The sequence below is a fragment of the Cryptomeria japonica genome, chromosome 9, assembly GCF_030272615.1.
Source record: "Cryptomeria japonica chromosome 9, Sugi_1.0, whole genome shotgun sequence".
In the NCBI taxonomy this organism is placed as follows: domain Eukaryota; kingdom Viridiplantae; phylum Streptophyta; class Pinopsida; order Cupressales; family Cupressaceae; genus Cryptomeria; species Cryptomeria japonica.
The window spans coordinates 680,253,007-680,261,233 of NC_081413.1; positions in this window are offsets into that span (position 1 = coordinate 680,253,007).

Consider the following 8,227-nt stretch of genomic DNA (forward strand, 5'->3'; position numbering starts at 1 on the left):
ATCCATGCTTTTTTGATGCATTTGAATCCTTTTTTGTGCTCCAACAATTATTTTTCACTTGTCTATTGAGGTTTGGGATGTTTCTCCAGTAAGATGTATGTATTCCTTGTTGTTGAGGATGGGTATATGCAACTCCAGCGAGAGGTTATATTGTGCATCATTGTTGAGGACTATGTGGTATCGTTGGGTCAATATTATTGCCCTATTTATATTTTCATATCTATTTTTAGGCTCTCTTTATTGTTGCATTATGATTCTCTGAGATTATGGCATGGTCTTTGTTATATGGCACTTGTTTGTATGATCATAGCTACCCTTGTGATTCGGTTTGTATCGGATTTGTAATGGTATTTTTGAATACTTTCTATGTTGAGCCTCATGTTATTGAATGATGTATTTTTTTATGTTTTACCCTATGGTTTTGGTCCATGTTTGGGAGAGTGGGCTCTTGCATGTGTTGGACCTAGGTTATGAGCACTAGATCTCTCGGAAAGGGGTCTAGACCTATGGAACCACATGAAGAGTTTATGGTTAACTTGCAAATGATAACATTATTAATAATTGATTAGTGGGTTGGGTATTTATGAATTCAACTAATTAAGGATAAATAATATGTTATTGTATGCCCCAATTAGATGGACCTAGGGAAGTGGTTTTTGGGACCCTAGATTGGGAAGACCGTTGGAGCGGTATACGCAAACTCCCTTGAGTGACTCCATGGTGGAGATAGATGCCACATGAGGTTAGCATGTGATGAAACTCTATTCCACATGTGTCCATTATCCATATGCCTTTGTTGTTGATTATGCCTTTGGAGGTTGATTGCTTGACTTATCCATGTCATGTATTTTGATGTTGTATTCTTATGTTGGAGTCTTGTGGTGTCATGTTGTATCCTATGGTTGTTAGGTGTCAGCTTCGGCCTTGGGTGTGAGTTGGAACCTTATGTAAACTCCTAGCATGGGGGGTGGTTCCTATTTGGTTCCACATGGTCAGGTGGTTGATGCCTTCTACCATTGGGATATCCTTCTTGGATGATAGCATGCGTGGATTTGGATCTATAGTATCTTATCATGTGCTTGGATTCTTGGAGCATATCTATGTAATTATAATTGATATCATGTGTTATGAAAGATGTAAATGTAAATAAGAATATGTAATCAACCTATGAGAACATGTATTATAGAACAAGTAGTAGGATGATTTCTGAATGAAATATATTGAGCAAAATTGTTGCAAATGGGTATTCTATTGTAGATGTTATTCCTGATTAGTAAGTAATTAAATGATTTAGAGATATGTATACTATGTCTTGTGTATATCTTATGGATGGTAGTGATTATGTTAATTATCATATATGTCTTGATTTGAAAGATGTTAATTTTCAATGTTAGATATCTTGAGATATGGAAGCTAAGGGAGTGGTTGTGGTTTGCATGGAATATATAACTCCTTATAATGTATTTTTCCTATGATGTTGATTTCTATGTAGTAGAGATGTTCCCATATTACAATATCTTCTAAATGAGGAATATGAATATGTGTCTATGTGTTAGCCCATGTTCTGTTATGTATTTGGACTTGATGTAGTAGAACTATGCTATTGTAATAAGATGGTGTATTGGTATATGTGGTTCATGTTATAGATATGTTTATCATGTTGAAAATGAAATCCTGTGTTGAAATATTAGATTTTATTTATTCTTGTAGAATTATATGACTCTTGAACCTGTTTAGTAGATTGGAATCCTATTTAGATGTAGATAAGTAATTGCTTCTATGATCTTGCATATGACTATGGATAGTATTATTGATGAGTTTTTATTAAGGAAATAATTAAACCCATGAGTGGAAGAAGGATAAATGCACTTAGATTCATGGTGTGTTAAGTGTTTAATGGGTAAATATGGGTAATAAGAACATTTGGTTGGTATTTTAAAATGAGCCTAGAGAGAATGAGTTGTGGTAGAGCTATGCATATGTGTTAATGTTTTATAATATATATATGGAAATTAAATGATCAAGTAGAATGATAGCCTATGATGTTCTAAATGGATATGTGATGTGTCAGCTTAATGTCGAGTAGTGACGTTGAGATACCCTAGGGAATGAAGATGCATTATATGGTTTTATTATAGAGTTCTGTTAATGATTAAATAGATGTTCCACTTGCCTAATATGATCCATGGTTATGTTAATGTTGACTCATATGATCATGTATATAGTTAATGATGCAAACTAGAAGTTAGTATTACCATTGTAGTCAAGATTAATTTAAAAGAAAAAAATTTTATCTCCTTTTGTTAGTAGGTTTGGGTTTATTTCTCTGAGGTATTTTGGTGATCATTACATGAGGACACTATTCTTGACATATTCTGATCACTTAGGAGACCCCAAACAACCCATTCCAACCTTTGACAATGACTGATTTTTCCTTCCAAAGTCACTTCCTTCTTACTAAGCCTACTAGCCTTCTAGACACAAAAATGGATTCTAATCAGCCAACCCGCAGTCTTAGACACTATTTCAGACCTTTATCAGACTGTAGTGTCGTAAATTGTACGCACTTGCTAGGGTGGTACAATTTCACACCTAGTTTAGCACCCGCCTTAGTGCATTTTACATTTTGCATTGCATTTCTCCTTTAGCACTTAATTAATCAAATTAATTAGGTCTAAGGTCCTATTTCATCATCCTTTGCATCATAAAGTTGGGCCCTTTCGCTAAAGCGTGCCCTTTGCATTTTATTCCTCCAATACATCACTCAATCAAAAACCCTAATTAAGTCCTATTTCGAACTTGGGGGCTTGGTTTTAGGGTCAAAACATCTCGAAATCACCTGTAACTTCGGGATTCTCTCTAAAATCATCATATCTAACGGCCCTGAAAATTTGGTGAAAAGTTGTCAGGACCGTGGCGCCCGGAGTGCACATGGTCCGGGACATTTTTCCCAAAATTTTGGGAGCACAATCCAATCATAAAATAAAGCTTAACCCCAAGAAATTGGTGGGATATTCAATCTCTAGGTCGGCCAAAAGCCGAATTTATGATCTAGGGTTTCCTACATAAGAGCTCTCTTTCTTCATTTGAAGGGACCCGATTTTTGTTTTCAGGAACCTCATATGCAACGAAAGAGAAGATCTTTGAAGACTTCAACAAAATTCAACATCCTTCTATCAAGCATATATCAAATTCATTCATCCACTTAGGGCTTGGAAGACACTGAAGAACAATAGGAGATTACCGACTGAAGATTGGCTTGTACTCCTTCCTTGAGGGTTGGGTATGATTTCATGTTGTTTTCATGTCTTTGCATAAGCTTCAATATATCATTTATTCATGCTTTAGATCACTTTGCATCTTGATTTAGAGCATTTACATTGTCATTTACAAGCAATTAGGGTTTACTTTCTAGGTTGCTCTAGTTTGCTTTCTTGCATTTTAGGACCTTGCACACACACTAGGTCTACACACACAATACATTTTACAAAAAAACTTGGCTATTCATGGAGGTGGAAATCACTGAAGTGAGGATTTGACTAAGGCAAAACCCTATATAGCCGCCCATCCCATTTATCAGATATAAGTGTAGGTTCGGGACTCGGACGATGTCGCAGGATATAGATCCGGAGAGAATAGGTCGAGACAGCACTGTGCATCAAATTGCAGAGCAGAAGACTGGGACAGGGGTGCTGGGCACCCTGGTCCTGCCAGGATAGGGGCGCTAGGCACCCTGGTCCCTAGGACAGAGGCGCTGGGTGCCCTGGTCCTCCGGACAGACAGCTTTCAGACAGCTTTCTGACAGTGTTTCAGAGTGCAAAACGACAGTTTCCGATGCAGTTTTTAGGACAGTGGCACCCGCGCTCCCATCCTAAACATTTTTAGTCTGATTTTGACTCCGAGTACACATCTGCATTCTTATTTCATCCTTGTATTTACAGCTGTTCATTGTTTAATCTCAATTCTGCAATCTTGTTATTAGTTCATACTTGCATTTTGGGATTAGGGTTTGAACTTGCATTACATGATCTTACAATTTCAACAAGGGAATAGGAATCCTAATAGGTATCCCATGGCTCTCTCTTTCACAAAAAGAAGTAGCCAATTGTGAGATATCTCTAGGCTCTTTCATATTTCGTAATGTGTGTCAAGAGGTAGGATTAGGGCATGTTAACCTTGTCTCGCTTTTTCCCCTAATCAATCTAAGTTTAGTGTGCCCACATTTGATGTTGCGAGCCCCCTTTCTCTTGGCATTGTTCGAGCTATCCCTTCTAAACATGTTGAAATCCCGCATTTGGAGCTTTATAATGGTAAAGGAGATCCTCTAACACATGTTAAGACTTTTCAAACAATATGTACCAATTTTGCTTATGACCAAAGGTTGCTTGCAAAACTGTTTACTAGAACATTAAGAGATAAAGCCCTACAATGGTATTGCTCGTTGCCTTCTTATTCTATTACTTCTTTCGAACAACTTGCAAATGCTTTTATTCAACAATTTCAAAACAATATAAGTCCTAAAGTTACTTTGATTGATTTAATGCATTGTAAACAAGGTGTTAAAGAAAAAGTGACTGATTTCATTGGTAGATATAAGCATTTGTATGCTCAAATTTCTTTTCCAGTGCCTGACAATGATATTCAAAGAATCTTTATTTCTAATTTACAAAAAGATATTCGAGACAAACTTCTATTTTCTGAGTTTACTTCTTTCCAACAGTTGTGTGCAACTCTTCACAATTATCAACTGACTGTGAGTCAAATGGAACAATCACATCCTATGACTCCAAGTGATAAGGGTGATAGCAGTCAACAACCATTTGGAAAGTTTAAACCGAACAGAGATTCCATCAAATTCAATGAAAGCATCATCAACAACAATGTGAATGCAGCATCAGGTGTGCCTCCTATTTCTAAATTTTTCAAGAAAGAAAGAAAGTATACTCCTTTGAATGAATCATTGCATAGTATTATGAATAAGTTATTGGAACAAAATGTGCTTACTCTTCCTCCTATAAGGCAAATTGATCCCGCAAAGATTAATTCACCTTATTTTGATAACAAAGCTTTTTGTCAATTTCATCGTCAACCTGGGCATGATACTGAAAAATGTTTTTCTTTAAAGGGTAAGATTCAAGATTTGATTGATAATAATACTATCTTTGTTTCTGGAGTGAATGATAAAGGCAACACATCTGTAGCTCCTCCTAACCAAAATCTTCAGATTTTTACTGATCAATTACCATCTCATACCTCTAATGCGATTAAGACTAATGATTCCTCTTTTTCATCTGATGGTCTTGTGCCTATGACTCCAAATGTGATTAACTTTGTAGAGCAACAAGAAATCCCTAAAGAACCTTCCATCACATTTGATTCTAATGAAACTATCAGGGCACCCGATGGTCCTTTATACATAGTTGCAAAAGTTAAGGATACACCTTGCCGTGGAGTACTTATTGATCCTTCGTACATGGTTAATGTTATTACTGAAGAATTTCTTTTTACTTTGCAATTGAATCAAGTGATCTATGACAAAACAGATGTGATTGTGAAATTATTTGATGCATTTTCTTCTCCTACAATTGGTTCTATTACATTACCTATTGAAGTTCATAACAAATCCCTTGATGTGAACTTCTCTATTATTCCTTCATCCGAACAATTTCGTGTGAAGCTTGGCTACCCTTGGCTATCTTCCATGAAAGCTATTGCTTCTCCTATTCATAAGTGTTTGAAATTTCCCCATAATGGTGAAGTTGTTACTGTCAATCATAGTCTCTTTAAACTAGCTGAAAGAACTTCTAGTGTTCCTATTGATTATTTTTGGCCTAAACAATTCCAATCCCTTCCTCCGCGAAGTGATCATCTTTTCAAATCTTATCAAAAGTGGAAAACAGATATGACCCTATCTCTAAGTGAACCTAGAACACCCAAACTTGATATTCCTATCATTCTTGAGAAGGAAGTTCTTCCTTTGAAAGATAAAACTAATGTCTTTCCTCAAGAAGATTCCCAACCCATCCCTATGGATGTGACTATGTCTATGCCTAATAAACCTTCTAAAAGTAGACCTATACCTCCTCGTCATGATGGACTTGGTCTTCTTCCTAAACCAAAAATTCCTCCTTTATATGGAGCAGTTCCTCCTCCGTCCTTTTATAGAGAGAAGAGACCTTCCTCTTCTCCTATTATCCAGCCTAAGAGACCACAACCTAAACACCCAAGTGATAAGGATGAGAACATTCCTCCTCCTCAATCTTCTCCACTTCCTACTAAGACTAGACGAAATCATTTTGCACGTGAATGCCGATGAAAGCATCCTCTTAGAGCTCAGGCAGCTGCTTCTCAAACTTTGCAATCTCCAAAAACACCTTCAACAAGCATTATTCCATTTTCTCCAAAATCTCCTAAACATAAGATGCATGATGGTCTTGATCTTGTGCGAGTTAAAGACCCTATTTTTATAAATCTTGATGATGCTATAGATGAAAATGTTATTCATGATGAAAATGTTATTCCTCTTGCTTCTGATAGTGAATATGAACTTGTTGATATTGATAACCATCTATCTAACGAATTTTCTAAAGCACTTATCCTAGCTCCTAGACAAGAACAACGTGGCTCAGAACATGAACATAGCCCTTGTTTGGATCTTGTGATAGCTCCATCTGCTGTGTTGGATGTTCCTCCTCTAGCGTGTTCCCTGCCTTCCCGAAACATTGATCAGCAAGATCGAGGGGTAGATGACATGCTAGACTAGTTACATTAGCATAGCAGATTCTCTCCTCCTCTCTTTTGTTACTTCTTCTATATGTTATTCTCATTCTTCTATTTGTCATCCTTAGTGTTGTCTACTTGAGGACGATGCAAAGCATTGAGATCTCTTTTGGTCTCTCTCATGTTGACTCAAAAGACACATGTGTTCCCTTCTTCTAGGTGACCTTCCTTGATTGGGGAATGACGAACAATTATGCATACATACATATGATATACATGAACTATCATACAGCATACTGACCCCGAGGAAAGCAAAGTCACCTCGTGCTTTGTGTTTTGTATCTATTATCCTTGGGTTTATCTCACACTTGGGGGCTAAATCTTTGTGATAACATGCTCCTTTCCCTTCTTATTTCTTATGTGTATCACTACGTTAAAGCAATCACCCCCATTGAGGCGTGTGCGATCGCTTTAACGTAGGGGGACATACACCCTGTCTATCCCTTCAGGATATTTGAAAATTTCTTGGCGAACTTAGCTTTGCCTTGAAAATTTTTGGTATTTTTCTTACATGACTCATAGTGAGGGAACCTTACTACTGATAGTCATGGTTCTCCCTCGTGATCTTCCCTTTTACTTTGTCAATCGAATTCGTAAGATCCTTAGTCCACTAGGGGCTTGGTGTGTCTTGCCTCCTTGACGTGGTGAAAGTCTTTCAATGATTGTTTCCTTGTACTTTACCGAAAGTATGAGCGTATGCCTATACTCCCGCTAAAGTGGGGGCTAAATGTAGCGTCCTAAAATTGTGACACTTGCAATTTTGACTGCATTTCGGTCTTCACGATGGCAACGCAACACGGAACCTGAATGGAGACCCCGAAACTTGCTCACGACACCAAAAACTGCATTTTTCCTGCACCTTGGCCTGATCCTCCTTGCACCCTGCTGTCTTGGGAGGTGGGACTAGAGTGCCCAGTGCCCTGGTCCTTTAGGACCAGGGTGCCCAGTGCCCTGGTCCCCCAAGACCATGGCACCCAGCACCCTGGTCCCTGGCCCTATTTTAGGCCCAGTCTCCTATGGGACTTCAGGTCTTTTTGTTTGCAAATTGGAAAATAACATTTCCTGGTTGGCCTAAGGTCAGGAAAATCGGTCTTTTAACCCTAATTGGCAAGTATATAAATGACATTTTCCTCTCTCATTTGGATAGATAAAAAAAAAGGCGAAAGCGACATTCAAACATTCAAGCATTCAAGCATTCAAGCATTCAAACATTCTTTCAAGCAATTGATCATTCTAAGTCTCCATTCAAGGCTAAGTGTTGCATTCAAGACAAGGATTCAACCATTGAAGAGGAGATCACATACTACAACATACAACATACAACAACATCTATACCTTCGCACATAAGGATACAAACATCCTTACAACAAGGTATTAGTACTTGTTTTACATTACAATCATTTACATTTACAGCATTTCTCATTTCTTGGTTAATTCCAAAACTGGG